Below are 20,433 nucleotides of genomic sequence, written 5' to 3' on the forward strand. Positions count from 1 at the left end.
AGGCATGGATCAGATTCTCCTTCACAGCACTCCGAAGAAACCAACCTTACCTTTACAATGATCTTAGACTTCTAGTTTCCAGAACTGTTTAACAACAAATGTCTATGTTTAAGCCACTAGTCTGTGGTACTTTGTTACAGCAGCCCTAGCAAACTAATACACACATCAATGATATTCTTCTTCCTTCTTTTTCTTCTTCTGCCTAATATTAGAGTGGATTCCTGTTGTTTGCTACAAAGAGAAACTTAACTGATATTCCAAGTAAACCATAGTGAAGATTGAGTCTCATTTCAAATGAAGTATCCAATTCTTTATATAAGGAGTGTGGTTTCTATCAAGCAATGAAAGCAAAATTGAGTTAAGAAAGCAAAGTGACTCATAATTAACAAAAGATGCTGTATCACAGAAACAAAGGAGATACACTTAGACCAAAGAGGAAATGACTACCCAACAGTCTTTCTCACGTGAAGGAGGAGAAAAACAATTTGCTGTAGAGAAAGCTTTATCTCTCCGACTAGTGCTAGCACAAAGAGCAGAAAACAAAGAAACTCTTAAAGGTAAATAAATTGCTTTTTGTCTCAGATCCCACCTATCATAGAAAAGGCAATTATAAAAATAAATGCATGCATTAAAATATTCACCCTATTAAAAACTGTCAGGACATCTCCTGTTATGGGTTGAAATGTATCCCCCCAAAAGATTTGTTGAAGTCCTAATTCTTAGCACTTTTGAATATGACCTTATTTGGAAAGAGAGTCTTTGGAAATGTAACACAGCTGAGATGAGGTCATTTGGGCTGGCCTTAATCCAATATGACTGATGTCCTTATAAGAGGACAATGCAGTGTGAAGACACAGACACACAGGGAGAACACCATGTGATGACAGACGCAGAGATTGGAGGGATTCAGCTACAAGCCAAGGAACATCTGGGACTACCAGAACCTGGAAGAGGCAAAGAAGGATCCACCCCTAGAGGATTTGATGGGAGCATGACCTTGCCACTAATTTCAAGCTTCTGGCCTCTAGAACTTTGAGAGAATACATCTGTTGTTTTAAGTCACCCAGTTTGTGGTACTTTGTTATGGCAGCCTTAGGGAACTCATACACCCCCTCTCCCAAAATTTTGCTGTGGGCCACAGAGGAGGATGACTTGTGGTAATTTGATAGTGATTTTCTCACAATGCAGAGTTGGAAGATATGCACATTAACTGAATCCTTTACAGTAATATTGAAAGTGATATTAATTACTTAAAAAGTCTAGGTAGGATATATGTAAAAATAAGTAACTTCTCCCTCTTTCTAGTCCTCATTAAAATATTTTCAGTAAATTAATGTTTTTATTTATTTATTTATTTGAGAGAGAGAGAGAGAGAACAAGCAGAGGGAGAGAGAAGCAGGCTCCTGACTTGGGGCTCAATCCCAGGACCCCGGGATCATGACCAAAGCTGAAGGCAGACACCCAACCGACTGAGCCACCCAGGTGCCCCCAGTAAATGAATGTTAAAATAAGCAATACTCTACAATCATAGTTGAGCACTGGTTTCATTCAACCCAGGAGGATTAGTTATTTGGTGACTTTTGGTAAAGTTTCAATAAAAGTTCTGCTTTTGAGTAGAGTAAACAAGACCAGTGAGAAAATTCAAGGGAGGGAAAAGCACCCTAACCCACATATTTGTAAGTGACTAAGAGTAAACTTTGTCTTATGCTGTGTCCTTAAACTCTGCTCTTAGAAGAAAAAGAAAAGAATGCCATCATGGTTGGTGAAGAACTCTTCCTTCACTTTTCAGCAAAGATCCTCATAACATTGAACTTTTGATTGTTCCCAAATAATGATCTGTTTGGTCTAAAAACAGTTTTTCTGCAAGGATAAAACAGAAATTTATTTTCCAGGACTATGTTAAAGGGAGCACACTGAACTCTAGAGGGGGAGAAAAGATAAATCTATGGAAAGCTTGCCATGTGTTAAATTTACTGCTGATGTTCCAAGAACATCTTTCCTAATATTTTTAGACTGAGATTGATGTATTTGCAGACAATTTCAGAATATAAAGGAGTCTAAACTGAACATCTGCTTTATTGTCTTGGTCCTAGAGTCAACCTTCTGGCTTAAAAATTTAGGAAGCATATTTAGGGGAGTAAATACATATTTCTGGCTTATCCAAACAATTTACTTGGGGAATCAAAATGGTTTTCCATTTCTTTGTCTTGACAGAAGATTAACTTTAGAGGTACTGGCTTTATTAGGCATTGTATGACAATGTCTTTCAATGTCCATTAAATAATGCTTAGTACAGTAAATGTTAAATTACCATGTTAAATCTCCATAAATACATGTGAACTCCATATGAATGCCAAATGAATTCAATACGGTCATTTCTATTACAATAAATGCCAAATGAATTCCGAGTGATGAGGCACTTAAAATGTCATACACTTCCAACTAGTCCCATCATGAATTCATTACTGCCATGACACCCATCCTTGTCAGGGTTTTCATTTTAAATAGTATTTTCAGCAGTTTGTAATAAAATTCCATTTGAGGAATTGATTTCCAGCTAAAATCTAAGAAGATAAACTCTAAGTCTGGGAAAGTCGTGCCAAAATAAATTTTGGTACGTTGCAGAAGTCCCCACACCCCTCACCTGCACATTTAGTACTTGAATAAAACACATATAGACCATCTGGTTATGGTTTTTGATATTTTATATGCAAGGAAATTTTTCATTTGGTAAATTTCCTCTCTGAACAAAGAGTTCTTTCAAGATGTATCTTTGTAATAGTTTACTTAGTTTTGTCCTATTCTTATCAGTTGAGGCCGATGTGTCAGAACTGCACATAAGACACAAATGGGGAAACTGAGACACCATAAAGTAACAATTTTCGTCAAGACACAAGCATGTATCACATCTGATTTCATGATCCAATATTTCCAGTTTTTCCAGGATTATCCAAAAATATCAGCTCTGCAACTACTCTTGATCAGTCTTCTATGAGCAGGAGGCAGAATAGATAGAGTGAATATAGACAACAGGAGGAAATGAGAACTGGAAGAATACAAAACGCAGAGTGACATGTGACATTGAAATGGGTGGTCAGAATAAATGCTGGGTCTATGTGAGGAGTCATAGATCCTACAAGTTCCTACAAAATATAAAGTTACAGTGCACACGCTGGTATTGTCCATATCATCTGGACACCACTGAGAGTAATGAGAGGAATAAGAAAGAGAAACAGCCTTAAACTCTCTTATACCATTTGATATATTTTAACATGTGTATATACTTACAATGACTTTAGCCTAGTGTTATTAGCAATGCGTTGGTTGTATTTATCTAATCTGCTAGAGCATCCTTTGTAATAAATATATCTGCAGTTTAAAGGTAGATTCTGCTTAAAACACTTTGAACTTCACTGTGGTGATGGTATATATAAATCATTTTGACTTTCAGTGAATTTCTAGGCATATGTAGTATATGTTATTGAAATACAAATCAGGTATGTTGAGTTGAGATTTTGTTTTGTTACTGAACGAAGATTAAGATTAATTTTATATGAGGAGGTAGGACAATTCCAGTCAGAGTGCCTACCAGTAAAATATTTTGCAATACTGCTACTTACGTTTGAACTTAGATTTTTGAGAAACTGCTGTTGTCCTTTCTTCCATTTTTCTATCTATCCATCTACCTGTGTCTTCCTCCCTCTCTCTATCCACTCTTCAATCCCTCCCTGCATCCCTCCACCCATGCACCTATCCGCTTATTCATTCATTTACTCAACAAATAATTATGGGTATCTACTTTGTAATAGATGTTGCAATAGACAGAGGGGAGAGTATAAAATCAGGAAGATGCATACTCTTCCTTCAAGGAGTTCAATTGATTATGGGAAAAAGAAGTTGCAAGACACCAAGAAAAGTGCTATAAAAGTCAGAAACACAAATCTCTAGAGAAGGCCAAAAGAGAAGACTATTTCCTTCAAGAGGCCATGGAAACCTTCACAGAGGAGGTGACAGCCAAACTGAGGCCATCAAAGGACTGGAGGCTGTCCCCGGGAAAGGACTCAAAGGCCGAAATGAAGATAACTATTTTAGCATGGCCGCTTAGAACTGTACCCTCTGTCTGCCTACGTCTTCTGAAATACTTTTGAGGATAACAATACTTTTGCCTTGTCATAATGCCTCCCCTCTGTAACTTTTAATCACTCAGGAAGATGGAAGGAGCAAAGTGAAGTTTTCTTTCCTTGCAAGTGAGACTGAATATCAGAGAGGAGCGATTTTATTACACTGGGGTATTTCCCTCCAAACAAGGAGCGGTATGGCCCAAAGCAAAACTAAATGAAAACAAACAAAACAACACAAAATACTTGATATATATTACAGTAAAGAAGTCTTAAGTGGCTTTTTGTTGCTGTTTCCAATGGTACAGAAAGTCTTGCTTTACATCCCATAGGGTTATGCTCTCAGCTTACACTCAATAGTCTAGAAAACATCATCTTAAAACCCATTTCTCACTTCACTTAGGGGCGTTGCTGAGATCTACACTAAGGGTCTGCCAACTATGGCCTGAGGGTCAAATCTGGCCCATAGCCTGTTTTTGTAAATAAAGTTTTATTAGAACACAATCATGCCCTTTGTTTACATATCATCTATGACCACTTTGGGGCTCCAGTGGCACCACTGAGTGACCAGAGCAGAAGTCTTAAGGTCCCAAAAGCTGAAAATAGTTGCTATCTTGCTCTTCACATAAAAAACAACTGCTGGCCATGATCTATGTTAAGTTCCAAGCGAGAAATACCTTTGAACTACTAAAAGCATTGCTTAATCAGTTTTCTTCTCATGGATAATATATAATATAATAAATACAATGACTGTCTTTATTTATTTTTTTATTTTTTGGCTAACAGGAAGCTCAAAGAAAACTAAAGCAAATTTATAGGTCACACTTGTCGGATGACCAGTGTCACATCTCCTGCACAGTTGATACTACCCACTTTAATTGATATTTCCCCTGTGTATTTTTAAATTTTTTCTTGTTTAGATGTATTTTTTAACTACCTTATTGAGTGTAGTTTGTATAAACTGCTTTACGTAATACTTTATGAAATGAAGTAGGGAAGGGATAAATAGGTAGGTAGGCAGATTAGATAGACAACAGATGATAGGTTGGGGCTTAAATCCATCTATCTCTATCTCAGTAATTGGTTAAAAACAAACAAATCCACAGGGGCATATAACACAATATATATAGTTTTAGAAGGGGGCTGTAATGAGCATGTACTCAGGGCTTCTCAACAGATGTTGACATTTTGGGCCAGGTAATTCTGTTGGGGGTTGCCCTCTACAATGCAGGCTGTTAGCACCCCTGGTCCTTGACCTCTAGGTGCCAGTAGCATACTCCTTCTCCACTGTGACAACAATTATTATCTCCAGACATTGCCAAATGTCCCTGGGGAAGAATTTGCCCATGCCCACCCCAATCTATAGAAAGCAGCTCCCTTATGCATTTACCTCTTGATATACACTTTTCTGTCCATTTGTTCTGGCCTGTTAAGAGATCAGCAATCTCAGGGTATCTACTACAGCTCCCTGAAGACACAAAGTACTGGCAAATGCTTTGGGCAGCAAGCCTCTTTCTATCAGGTCATCCAGGAGAAGCTTGGCACTGGTGAATGTAATAAAATCAAATCCCATAAATGGAATTTCAAATTAGGACCCTTCCACAGCCTGTTCATTGCACTGAACGAAGAGAGGTGAGGTCTGTCAGGTACTCTCAGCCCTGGGAAGATGCTTCTCCTGATATCTAATGACAGTAATGAATTAAATAATGGCTAAGTAATAAATTGGGTTATTTCCTAAGGCTGGAGATGAAGAGAAATTAAATACTCAATCTCGAGGGGTCTGAGTTGATAAAGGGCTATTTAAGTGCCTTCTCAGCAGTGGAAGCAGGACCTGAATAAGATGCAGAGACTGACAATATTTCCTGAACCCTCTTTCTCAATAGATTGTGGAATCAGTTGATGCTGATAATTGCAGAGGATGCAGGAAGATGCGAGATTACTTCAATGATGCAGGAAGTCAAATCACATAACAAAGGAAACTAGGTTCATTATCAGCACATTTTGTCTTGTTTACACCAAGCATCCAGAGACTGAATTTAGAGACATCTGTGTAATTGATAGCAGCAGTTTAAATTGTATCTCAATTGATATATCCTTAAGGGCAAGGGCAGGCTTATATTTCCTTGTTCTGCAAAGTGTCTTGGACATAATAAGTGCTCAGTAAATATTTGATCGACTTGATAGAAGCTGGTGGTTTTATCCACAGATACTGTGTCAAGCATACATTGTCTGATAACAGCAAGCTATCAGTCAGAGCCTCAGATAGAAGGGAGGAGCTGCCTATTTTACCCAGAAAGGATTTTCAAAGCCTTATGCTAATTACACTTTTTTTCATGAATTCTTCTTCCATTTAAGTCATACAAACTTTCACTCCTGGATAGTTAGCTTTATACACTAAAAGACAAAATCTTTCACAGACATTTCAATCAGTACAACAAAATTAGCCTTTAGGAGATCCATCCTGCAAAGAGTACATTATGAGAACTGATCTGTTCTATACCATCATATCTGACTCATGCTACTAAAGCGATATATAATATATACATATGGAAAGAAGAAATCATGCCTACATTTCTTTTCTATGCATAAGAAAGGAGTCTGTAACAAAGACAATTAGAATGTAAGGAAAGAAGTTCAGTAAGTAGGGAATGGCAATAATTCTAAATGCTAAACTATAAAATCAAATATGTAATTAAATGTATATAATTCAAAAGTGCAATTAGTCATGAACCATAAGATTTTTTTGATACATTTTGATAGTGTTAGAGCAGAGTTACTATATTAAAATGAGAATCAATTAGCTTATTCTTTTTGAGGCATACAAATAATTCAGCTTTTCTAGGGAGGCAATCAAGGATACTGGATAAAGCATAGTCTTAGAGTGAAACAGAACTGAGTGCAAACCTAGGGATCGCCACATTCCAGCCCAGGGACCTTGGACATCCGTAACCAGAGCTAATGCAATATCATGATCTACTGGGACCTACTGGGAAACCTGAATCCCAAACCAGATATCAGAACTCACCAGCTCTGCGACCTTGGACAAACTGCATATTCTTTTCAATCTTCAGTGTCACCTCTTTACAATGAAGCTATTCTACCTCTACTTGAGTATCTTCTTTGTTTTATTGGTGTTATTATTCCAGGCCAGTGTATATACAACATGGTTTACATCAAGCAAATCAGTGCACCCATCATAAAGTGAGGGAACAGCCAAGGGGGCATATCCTGGAGTACACACCTGTAAAGTGTTCCTCAGCCTAAATGACATTTACTGAGAAGGGCATTTCTGATCCCTCCAGGTTAGGTCCTCTGGCGTGTATTATAGACTGTGTTTCTACACAGAGTGATTAGCACAAGATATTTTAAATGCCTATGTGGAAAGGAAAATGATTTAAAATTACCATCCTTGTATTGACACAAGGATGAATATAAAAGGCAAGGAAACAGAACAGAGTGCAGAAAGAGAGTGCGCATATATGGTCATTCAGTTTATGACAAAGAGGTGATTACGACTCGGTGGGGGAAAGTATTGTCTTCTCAATAAATGGTGCTGGAGCAATTAGAAAAAATAATAATTCTTGATCCCTCATACCATACACAAAATTAATTTGAGATGAAAATTAATGATGGAAACTAAAGAAATCAAGTTTTTAGAAGACATAGTAGAGAATATTTGTGACCTTGGGGCATACAAATATTTCTTAACAAGACACAAAAAGCAATCAGTATTATAGAAAAAATGAATTGTTCTTCATTAAAATATAGAATATCTGTTTATCAAAAGACATCAGTAAGAAAGTAAAAGACTAGCAGAGATCTGGAATACACATATTTATCAAAGACTTAAATTGAGAATATATAAAGAACTCCTTAAATTATCCGTAAGGGAAGTTCTTTTCAAATGAAACAAGGTGTTTGATTCTGGAGAGCATCTTGGGTCTGGATATAAGTATTTGGGACTGGAGCTTAGTGAAGGAGCAGGAACAGAGAATAGATTCATAGCATGGAGCAGGCCCAGCACAGAGGGTAGAACATTAAAGGAAAGAGATGGGAAGGGAGGTGGGAGAAGAAAACTGTGAGATGTGAGAAATCAGAACTGAGTGTAGACAGCCAAAGAAAATGTGCCTGGTGCCAGGAGAACATTTAAGAATAGTCTTGTTTAATATTCCATTGGGAGTTGATACAACCTCCAAATACAACTTCCTAGAATTTCAATGAAGTGTACTACCCACACAATGCTTTATGTGAATTTTTTGTGAAAGAAAAGGGAGGGGGCCGTCTTCTACATGTGGATTGTGGGATATGAAGAGGACAATAAAGCAAAACAACTAAATAAGCAGGAGCATGGTTTTGGAGCATTGATATGTGAGCTCCATGGAATCCCCAAAAGTTCATAAATATCACTGAACATTCACAAGGCACAGACCGGAGATTTGGGCCAATGTTATTTAGATTTCATAAGATGGGAGATCTCAGGTGACATCAGTTACATATTTTCATTGCCTCTCTCCCATTAAGCTCTTTGAGAGCAAAGTTTATGATAGGAGCTCAAAAATAGTTGATGGAGAATGAATGAATGAAAGAAAGAATAAATGAACAAACATGATCATGAATGAAATTTAGGCATTTTGTTCATGTTTAGTTTTCAGAGTCTTGATCACTTTTTTACCTCTTGTTATGCTGGTGTCTTTTCATTTGTCCATTTTTGTATCTTTTGCCAGAAGTTCCCAGTCACATGCTTGCCATATTGTCCATCTACAAAGCAACATTCCAGCCCAAATGTGCACCTTCTCCATTTGGGAGATGAGTTGCACTATGGCATACAGTGATCCAAATGCATTTGCAAAATAATTACTCCTCTTTCATACCCGAGGCTTGTTATCTGAATAAATGTTTCCCTAATAAAGCTTGCAGCTGGGTTGAGTTTGAGAACTACAACAATTAGGAGTCATGGGACAAGAGCTCAAAAAAGGGTTCCCTTTAAACACCAGCGTTTGCTTCCTACATCCCTGATTAGGAGGAATGGGGCCTGTATGTGGCTGCCAACACAGCGCTGATTGCTAATCAAGTGGCCATGGTATGTGCGAGCAAAAGAGAATTGGAAAACAAACGTAGATGCTGATTAGTTTTCTACAAACATCTTGAAAGATGTGTGGAGCTGGAGCCAGCTAAGGTGAAGCAAGCAAGAAGGATCTGGCGAGTACTGCTTTGCCAACCTCACCTGAGTTGAATCTGGAATTTTAAAAAAGAAACTACAGAACAGGGCACTAAACTGATTGCGAAACCCACATGAATCTATGGGGTAAATAGTAATAACCGTGATAACAGCCACAAGGAGAGCCGTTAAGGTTTGTACCCTGCTTTACCACTGAGCACGAACAGTGATGTTCAGCAGCTCATTCTAGTTTCGTAATTAGTCCATGAGTTGGTTGTTAATGTTACCTCCTCCATTTTACAGGGGGTAATTTATTCAGAGCAACAGATATGACTGAACTAGGATTTTTGCTGAGATCTTCATTTCCAAATTTCAGGCTTAGCGTCTAACTTACAGTGGAATGAAATATACCCACACTCGCCAAGGGCTCATGCATGTTATCGGCACTAGCAGCAACGAACGACTGGAGAAAGAGGTAGACGAGGTTCAGACATTCAGGGACCTGGGGCTAACCACTGTAGCTCATGGGAACCAGTAGGAAGGAGGTGCTTCTTAAAAACAGCCGCTCTGGAGGAAAACAGAAGCAACAACCATAATGGAGGAGACTGGTAACGTTTCATGTTTACCTTCCTTTAGGGTGAAATCATCAATTCTGTACTCCAAAGTTTGTATGCCAGGATCCCACCTGAATGTTGGTTTAAGTACACGAGCAATTATCACTGTTCTGTCAGTTGGCACGTCTGTAACTCACCTAAGTACCAAATTTTTGAAATCCTTGGAAGAGAATACAAGTTCTGCTCTTCATTTTACCCATCAGGTATTTTGTGAATGGCACACAAGCTTTGTGAGACTGGGTATCCTTGGGTGGCCCCGGAAATGTGCTGGAGCTAATTCCAGCTTGTGAGAACCAGTTGTGTATCTTCACTGGTGTCATGTGGTAGCTATTTCTGACTTGGGTCATAGTGGGAGTATTTACACCCCGGAAATAGGCAAACCCTACAAACCACGGATTTTTTTTTTCCCAGAGAGCCAGTTTTCAAACATATACCAGCACACTACAAGATATATTTTTAATGTCATTATTTTTTTTTCTGCATATTGACTCTTATTTTTTACTTACATTCATTTAAAGAGGAAACCATATCACTACTGTAGATAGGAAAGCAATATCATCTTACATAAATAAAAGGTATCTTTAAGGAGAAATCCCAGTGGAAACAAAGCATCGTTAGGGCATTCTTAACTAGGTAATGGTGCTTGCAAAAAATAATGATCTTGAATGTACTTTCTCTTCTGTAAAAAAAGTAATCAGCACGTGTAGAGAGGTGTTAAAAATAAAGAGACTATGGTGAGTCTACTTGAGGTGAAAAGGACTGATAGAGGCAAATTGCTGATTCATCTAACAGAACTGAAGGACTCTGGGGAGTTATTTAATCCTGTGGCCACTGCTTTCTAAAGGCATCTTATACACGACAGAAGCTGCCAGTGTCCTGCCCAAATATCTCAGACCCCACTCCATTTCACTGTGTTCCAGACAATTTCTGACTGCAGGGTCCTCAGCTCCGTATCTCAGGACTTTCCCCAGAGGTTCAGACATTCAGGGACCTGGGGCTAACACAGAAAACGGCTCTGTGTGTCTGGCAGTCTTGAAGTCTCTCTGGTGGGAAGTGCCCTGGAATTAAACACCCTTTTCATGCAAGTAGCCCTCAACCAAGCGAGTAGCAGCTAATACAGTCAACTAAGGAGAATTGACCAATATCCCTTTTCCCTCTTTCTTCAGCTGGGATAACTCTGAGGCAGGCCTTCTGCATCAGTTCCAGAGTTTTCTTATGGGATTAATCTTCAGTTGCCTACCATGGCTTAGTACGGCATGCTACGTTGACTCTCTTTCCTCTTTTCTTGACTCCTATCCATTTCTGATGCGCCCTGCACCTCCTTAAGAAAGTACTTGTGCTCACAACTCTGTCTCTTCTTGAGAGCCCCAATTAACACACACACAAAGTCATGTCATTCCATGTGTCCCCACCGGCCCAGAGACTGAGGCCTTCAGCAGCCCTGTCCTGACAGGAGGCCAGCACAGATACAAGCCCTGCGATGTAGGCCACGAGTTATCTTCCTATCCCCACAGACTTCCCGTACTTGAGACACTCTCCGGAATGCTCAATATTGAAATTACCTCATTATCTCCTCCAAGGCCGGTGGTGATCATTGATATTTGAGAGGGCTAATCTAAGAGACATTGATCCTTTAATCCTCTCAGTTCACTGAGTGTTACTCCTGAATCAAGTCTGATCACCAGGAGGCTTAGCTCTCTGTGAGAATGCATTCACTTTATCATGATTCCTTTTCATGTCTTTACTGAGGTAAGATATACAAAGTAACCAGGTGAAGAAAGTTTTTATGCCTCTGGCAAAATACCTGTTGAAAAGCTATTCCTTGTGCAACTCAAGAGCTCTTTTCAGTAAAGGCTCTTAAGATACATTCCCACCAGAAATACATGCAAAGGGGAAATTTTTTCTCTGCCCATCACTTGGCATGCTTCTTCTCTCTCTCTCTCTCTTTAAATCAAACAATGAGAACTATTTAAGTCAACACATTTCTTTTTTTTCATGGTATGTGTAAACTCAAAGCAAATTTGGTGCTAAATTTTAATAATTATATCCCTCTATTTTTTGCTGTATTATATTTTATGTGTTCCAAAAACATTTACCTTTGTGCAACTGTACTTCAGTAAACTATTTAAAAACTTTTAAAAATAAATGTGGTAGACATGATCCATGAATATACATTAAACCTATGAACAATCAAAATACTGTCTTTGCTACAAAATAGCTTTAGAACGGAACAAGCAGATGTGAGTAAGGCTTAACTCAGGATCTGCATTTGGTTCGCAGCAAAAAGTAAAAAAGGTCGTGTGTGTTCAGAGTTAACACATGAACGATCAACAGGTAACCTCCAAGATCACTGGCTTGCAAAGATATATACACTTATTCATTCAGTCAGTCAGTCACAGATTTTGTGTAGCTACCCTGTGTGAGGTGCTTGTTAGGGTTAGGGATAGCTCTCTGAGAACATAGGTGTTGGCTCTGTTCTCATGGAATTTATAATTCAATTATGGTGTGTGTGTGTGTGTGTGTGTGTGTGTATGTGTGTGTGTGAATAGCCTCAATTAAATTCTGCTTCACCTGACCTCCAATGAAAAGTATAACAGCAACAAAGGGAAATAAGGAAACAGCTTTAGAAATATGATTGTGAATATTTATGCAAATGGGTCTTGATATCTCTGAGGCCGGCACATTGCATGAATCATGGCTTGTGGTAGAGCTGCTCCAGGAAAAAAAAAATACACACAAAACAATGTAACAATGAGTGTGGCCACCCTATCAGCAAGGAACAGGCATTTATGGATTTAGTTTAATGCCAGTTATTCTTTTCATTTTCTTAACAAAACAGACCTGAGAACCCTGTGTTTGTCATCTGTTAATGGCACATGAGGCCTTGACAAGAACCTGAACACCATCGGGTGGCAGCATTTTGGTTATGGTGATGCCATCCTGAGGTCAGGGGTCATGGCACAGATCACAGAGACCCCGATGAAGAAGCATCTCTGTTCTTGGCACTCTGTTGCCATGGACTTCAAAGGTGAACGGTCAATGAAGATCCACAGAACTTGATATCCAAGGGGCAAATGGATGGATCAAGCCTTCCTGCCCCCCCCCACCCTTGCCCTAAACCCTCACAAGTCTGACGCCTGGAGGGTAATACACACAGGTAGAGTCAATACCCCCTACTCTCAGAGTGCAGGTCCCGTATTTGTCTGGTCACAGACTTTCATAGTTACGGCAGGAACTTTTTAATATGAACTTTATAGCTTATAGCAGTGGTTCTCAAAGTGAGGTCCTGGACCAGCAGCATGACCACTTTTAAAAGTCTTTAGATGCAAGTTCTTGGGCCCCATTCCTGAACTTCTGAGTCAAAAACTCTGAGCCTGGGACTCACTGTGTAAATGGAGCATGTAGGTGATTCTGGTACCACCTCAGGCTTGAGAGCCACCAGCTCAAGACCCAGTGTTTTCTGAATTGTTTCCCATGTGGGGCCTTTTAACTTTCTTCTTAACCACCCAGTGCTAGGAAAGCACGTTGGGAAGCGGTTGTGTTCCATTTACCCAAACAGCACACAAGCCTTGACACCAACAGGATTTTACATAAATAGTTGTGAGCTCTTTTACTACACACTGAAAACATGCCTCCAGAATCATGAGTCAGCCAGGCTAGCAGTTCATAAAACGTCCTCATTCAAAGGTCTATCATTTAAAAAGAGAGAGAGAAGAAGAGAAAATCAACACAGTGGTCTGACAAGAAAATTTAAATGATAACTCCTGCTTTCATTTAGGATTCTACTAAGTCATGGATCCTCACATATGTAACTAGTGCGGTTCATTGTTTGGACCCAAGTACAGAATCTTAACTTTGTTCCTATTAATTGTTAATTTAATTGTTAATAACTCAGCCCACCATTTCAGCCTACCAAATTATTTTTGATTCCTGAATCTGCTATCAAAAGTATCAACCAGGGGCGCCTGGGTGGCTCAGTTGGTTAAGCCTCTGCCTTCAACTCAGGTCATGATCCCAGGGTCCTGGGATTGAGACCCACAGTGGACTCCTTGCTCAGCAGGAGACTGCTGCTTCTTCTCCCTCTGCCATTCCCCCTCCCCCACCCCCTGCTTGTGCTCTCTGGCTATATCTCTCTGTCAAATAAATAAATAAAATCTTTTAAAAAAAGTATCAACCAGAATAATGTACCATCAATACATCAAATATTTCTGTTCATCATATCTTCATTGATGCCAGTTATAAAATATAAAGCTCTATGCTAAGGGACAAATGCTGGACCTGCCAATGACTCTTGAAAAATAATCCCTTCACATCTTTAGGAATTATGGCCTGAAAACTAAACATTAGAAAAATGAAGTGAGCAGGTGGGGCGCCTGGGTGGCTCAGTTGGTTGGGCGACTGCCTTCGGCTCAGGTCATGATCCTGGAGTCCCTGGATCGAGTCCCGCATCGGGCTTCCTGCTCAGCAGGGAGTCTGCTTTGTCCTCTGATCCTATCCCCTCTCAGGTGTTCTCTCTCTCTCATTCTCTCTCTCTCAAATAAATAAATAAAATCTTTAAAAAAAAAAAAAAAAAAAAAAAAAAAAATGAAGTGAGCAGGACTGAATTAAAGTTGTTAAAAAAAAAAAGAAAAAAAAGATGCTCAGTTAAATGTGAATTTCAGATAAATAAGAAAAAATAATTAAATATGTCCCAAATATTGCATGAGACATTCTCATGCCAAAAAGAATACTAAAAAGAACTTTAACATCGTTTACCTTATTTATATGACCTATGCCCTTGACCACTAATCTAGAATGCCTTCCTCCCTTCAACTGATGAACCCACATGTCTGTCCTCATGCAAAGGAGCTGTATCCTTCTCACTAAGTGAAATGACTTTTTTCCACGAGTTAGCATGGAATGTAGCAGCAGGCTGGGCCATCGCCCCTTTTTCTTCCGTAGACATTTTCTGAACATCCACCCGTAGTCAGACTCCACACGTGATGTAGAGCAGGTGAAGGAGAGCTCCATGTCCCACAGAACTTACACAGCCTCCTTAACTCCCACAAACAAAGGCACCCTGAATACAGCTCTCGCCTCCATATTGCTTACAAGACTGCCTGACTTCTGTTCGTGCCCAGAGCATCAAGGCTTGAATGCCTGCAGCAGTTTGCAAGGGGGGTGTGGCTTCCAGTCTTTCCCAGAGCAGATGTGTGGCTTTGGCCCTGGAAAGTAGAATTCTCCACATTTACCAGTGACTGTCACCATTTTTTTTCTTGTTTATCAGACATGGTTTCAAAATAGAAATTAGTATTATTTTCTAGTTTCCTTCAACTACTTGGTGAGAAGATGCTACATGGGGGAGTCAGATGAACGGGGTTAGGTACACCTTCTAGGGCAGGAGGCGAGGGCAACCTAAGTATAAGTGAGCTTGAAACAGGTTTCCCGGGCAGAGTCACATGTGTAATCGCCTAATCACAAGAATCTCTAGAAGACTGTTCCCCAGGGGACCTCTGCTGGGAGGAGATGGGGCCTTCTTTGTTTGGAATGTGCTTCAGCAGAGCATTCAGCCTCCTCAGGAATAGAAACGGAACAGAACTGTTTTGTGAGAACCAGCAAAACTTGTGCCTGTGGGGAAATGCTAAAGCCAGAGGCCGAATATTACAGTCTTCAGGTAAAGGCAAGCTTGAAACCTCAGAATTTTAATCTAATTTGGGAACAGGAGTGATTTATGTCCTCCCTGATAGGTCGTCATTTCCTGAAAAGGAAATGGACAGAGGGAGTGTTCAGTTCTCCTTGCCCCTCTCCCCTAGGGTGAATTTGGACACTGATTTATTTAGGCATTTCCAAAGCTCCATGGCATTAATTTTAAGTGCTCAATTTAAAATGATATGTTTAATGGCATCACTGCTCAGAATCCTAAGAACATCATAACATGTTTATTAAAGGCTAACTATAAACTTCGACTGCAAGGACAGCAATTGGGGAGCTCTTTGTGAAATGATGACTCTGAAGAGGTTCCTAATTTTAATAAATTATTTATTAAAAATTATATACGTTGGATGTGTAAAAAGGAAATCTATATCTTTGACCTCTCTATACCAGCTATAAAGTTACTTCAAAATGTAAAACACCCAAATGTGATTCATATTTAACACATCTGTGCGTAATATCATGCATGTAATGTGCTCAGAAAAGGGCCTGCTGTGCCATGAGTGTGTGTTAAATGTGCGCTATCAATCTATTATGGTATTTAAAAAGATAGGGTGCCAGCCAGACACAAAAGAGAGCACGCCATATGACTGCATTTACATCAAGAGCACAACAGTCCAACTAATGCAAGTCAGAATAGGGTTACCCCTTGTGGAGCGGGGGCTGGGAGGGCACAGAGAGCTTCGAGGGCTGGCTGTGCTATTTCTCTGGGCACTGGTCACATGTGTGTGCTCAGTTTGTAAAAATTCATCGAGCTGTAGATCTGTGACTTCTGCACTTTATGTATACTTCAGTGAAATGGTGAAAAACACAGTGTCAATCTGATTCAAATTATAACATAAACATTTCTTGAAGGGGATCCAATAATTATAAAAATACACATAGTGGTTCCAAAAATGGATAATGAAGAGCATCCATACCACCAAAACTCAGAAATCTCTCAGAGAGCAAGTGCCTCACGAGCACTGAACAAATATGATGCTGTCTATATTGATAGTATTCGACCGAGACCGATACTGAGAGAGAACTCTTCCCATTCCAATGTCAGGAAAATAGAGGCTTGATCAATAAATAGAAGAGTGGGCATAGGAGAAGAAGAGGACAAGGGGTTTCAGTTAATCTGAGTAACATGGGTTCATCCCAATCGCCAACCTTTCTAGTGATTTCTCATTAAATGTCGGATATAATAAAAAGTGTAAACTCTTTATAAATCTTCCATTACTTCAGGATTTAAAAAAACAATAAAGAAGTTCAACCATTCCAATCTGTGAATTACTAAAACCTGAGAGGCTTTTAAAGCTCTCCTCTTGGACAATTTTTATTTATGTAGGAAGAATCTAATTCTCAAGAAAAGGTCTTAAGATGAATGCAAATGAAAATAACAATATTCCGTGGTGATAGTATCCAGAGCTGGTGAGGCTGTGGGGACAAGAACACTGTCAAATGCTCTTGGTGGCAGGATGAACTGGTAAGACCTTTGGGAAGGCAAGTTGGTAGTATCTGTCAAAATTGGAAATGGGCCTATCTTCAATGCAGCAATACCATTTCTAGAATTCAATCCTACATTCAATGGGTCTGTGTGAAGACATGTCATTTTTGCAATGCCTATAAGAGTGAAAAACGAGAGACAACCTGGATGTCCATCAATTAGGGAAGTGGCCACTCATCAAAACATCAAAAACCTTAGGTAGATCTCTCTTTCTCTCTCTCTCTCACACACACACACACAAACACACACACACCACTACATATAAAATTGAATGGAAAAATGGCAGAATACGGGCGCCTGGGTGGCTCAGTTGGTTAAGCGGCTGCCTTCGGCTCAGGTCATGATCCTGGAGTCCCTGGATCGAGTCCCGCATCGGGCTCCCTGCTCGGCAGGGAGTCTGCTTCTCCCTCTGACCCTCCCCCCCTCATGTGCTCTCTCTCATTCTCTCTCAAATAAATAAATCTTTAAAAAAAAAAAAAAAAAAAAAAAAAAAAAAGAAAAATGGCAGAATAGTACGAACAGTATGATCACATGTTAAAAAATATTTTCTTAAAGATTTATTTATTTATTTATTTATTTGACAGAGAGAGAGAGAGAGAGAGAGCACAATCAGGGGGAGGGGCAGAAGCAGGCTCCCCACTGAGCAGGCAGCCCAACAAGGGTTTCGATCCCAGGACCCTGGGATCGTGACCTGAGCCGAAGGTAGATGCTTAACCGACTGAGCCACCCAAGGGCCTCTAAAATAATATTTTTGTATATAGCTTAATAAGCATCTGGAAGGAAACACACCAAATTATTAACAGTCGTTACCCCTTTTATAATACATTGGAAGTGACAGAGTGGAAATTTTCACTTTTTTATTTTTATACTTCCTTGTTATATTTTTTCAAAGAGCATATACAGTGATTATAATTACAGAAACTAAGGCAGCTAGAAAGAGAGAAAATGAAAGAATATTTCTTGTTTGAAAAAAAGAAAGAAACTCTATGTCATTCTGGCCCATATCTTCATTGGAAAAGCACTGACTTGCCCTGTCCTCATGAGGGGTGAACGAAGTAGAAAAGCAACAAAACTTTAACACTAAGGGTGTAGTTCTAGAAGCATCTCCCTTGTCTCTGTTGGGACTAGCAACAGGCCCTTGCTTCGGGATTCATTTCATCCCTTCCTTGTTCTCCTTTGGCTTTCTTTGGAAGCTACTGCCACACCCATCGTTGTGGTCTGAGCTAACTCTGATTCTGTGAGCGCCCGGTAAGAGATACCCCCTTCATAGCTTAACAACATGTCTGCATTTCTCCCAGGCCTCTGCTCTCTTGGCTCTTATCAGCTTCTCTGGGTCCATGCCCCCCAGGCTCCTGGTGTCACTTTGAGTTCCAAGGATATACTAAGCCAGCAGCCCATACCTTCCCATTCTTTCCCATAACGCTTCTTTATGCATCGATGAGCTGCTTGGTGTTGCTATAAGTTTCCCATAGTCCTGTCTTCTTTTCCTTAAAATTCCACGATGGCCATCCTAGCAGAGCTGGCCATTCCCTAGCCTTTTGCTCCAGAGATTCTCCTAACCCCACCCCTAAATAAAACTACTCATTCCCTCCTCCGTACTTCCCCTCTTCTCCATGCCACCTCTGTCATTTTACCCGGAGCACTGCATTTCACTTCATTGTCTATGCTGTGGGAGAAATCCATTGTTGACAGCTGGATTGAATCCTGATTGCACCATTTACTAACGGTGGTTTCATTTCCTCATCTATAAAATGGGGTCAATTTTAGGATTGACCTCAAAGGATTGTTGCAAGGATTAAATTAATAATACAATAAAATCACCTAGTGCCCCTGCGTGTAATAAGGACTAGTAAATATAAATGATTATTAGAACCACATGTCTCCCTAACTAGACTATGAGCTTATCAGCAATTTTATCTTACAGCCCCAGTACCTAATCCAATGACCACTATTTTGAAAAGGCTCAAACATGGTTTATTAAGAATCAATTAGTTCTCTTGATGTTCAGTGACTCATTGTTGCACATAGAGATGTAAAGAACTCCATTAACACTGATCACTCGTTCATTGATCATCTGCGCTGTGTGCTAGGGAGTGTGTTGTGCTGAGAACTGAATGGTGAGTAACCCAGGCATGGTCTCTTACCTACCATCACTCACAGTCCAAACGGGACCCAGAGAAATAACCAGACAGTGGCAGCACAGTATGGTAAAGGATATGATGAAAAATATCAGGCCTTGGAGGGAAGACACTGAAGAATAACTTCTAAACTGAGATTTAAAATTTAAATGGGGGGGTGCCTGGGTGGCTCAGTTGGCGTCTCTTGTTTCAGCTCAGGTCATGATCTTGGGGTCCTGGGATCGAGCTCTGTGTCGGGCCCCACATCCAGCGGGGAGTTTGCTTGAGGTTCTCTCTCTCCCTCTGCCTCTCCCCCGCCACTTGCATGCTCTCTCTCTCTCTCTCTCAAATAAATATTTAATATATATATATTGAATATATATATATAAATGGGAATTTCCCAGGGAAAGAGGAAGGAAAAGTTATTGGAAGAAGGCACAGCCCATGTGAAGACTCCTCACCTGTTCTGGGTCATCTGAATACCAGAATCCTGACTTTTAGTCAGACAGTCTCTACCCACATGAGGTATCCTTTATATAATTTCAACTAAGGGGTTTTTTGAACATGGTAGAACATTGGCTGAAAATAGCTCAGATTATACTCTCTTTGGAAGACTGAATTTCCTCAAAATTGCTGCCACCACACATCACATCTCTGTTCTGCATACAGTGTGATAGTTATAGTGACATGCCTCTCATCTAGTGGGGGAGTCTATGTTCCATCTTGAAACTCAGTGGAACTTTTCACTGTCTCAACCACTATAAAATGTGGTAATCTAGTGGTCTAGTGATCTAGTGATCGTTGCCTTCACTAGTGACCTAGCAAAGACTTCTGGAGAAAGAGTCAAGCCCAAAGCCAAGGATGAGCTTTATAGCACAGGGAAGAAAGTGGAGACATGATTTCTAGGAATATTGTTGAGATCCAAAGTGCAAGTCAGAACAGGCTGAAAGTGGTTGGGGGGCAAGGTTTATTATCCAAATCGGTGTCCTCATTCAGGATCTCTAAAGATTCAGGAAAGTAGGAAGTAGAGTGTGAAAATAGGTTAATACCTATAAAGGCATCCTGAAAGGGTCAGCAAAGTACAGTCCACTAGCCAGATCTGACCAACAGCCTTTCTTTAAAAAATAAAGTTTTATTGGCGCACAGCCTCACCCATTCATTTCCATATTGTCCATGGCTGTTTTTGTACTGCAATGGCCTGGACTTGAATAGTTGCCCCACAGACCATATGGCCTTCAAAGCCTCT

The 20,433-nt window shown here is 39.9% G+C and overlaps 1 protein-coding gene across 3 annotated transcripts in view; it reads right to left on the reverse strand.

Moving 5' to 3' along the window:
- CDH13 (cadherin 13) overlaps positions 1 to 20,433 on the reverse strand; it is a 1,400,946-nt gene that overhangs the window by 702,699 nt on the left and 677,814 nt on the right. The window lies entirely within an intron of this gene.

The sequence above is a fragment of the Halichoerus grypus genome, chromosome 15, assembly GCF_964656455.1.
Source record: "Halichoerus grypus chromosome 15, mHalGry1.hap1.1, whole genome shotgun sequence".
Taxonomy (NCBI): Eukaryota; Metazoa; Chordata; class Mammalia; order Carnivora; family Phocidae; genus Halichoerus; species Halichoerus grypus.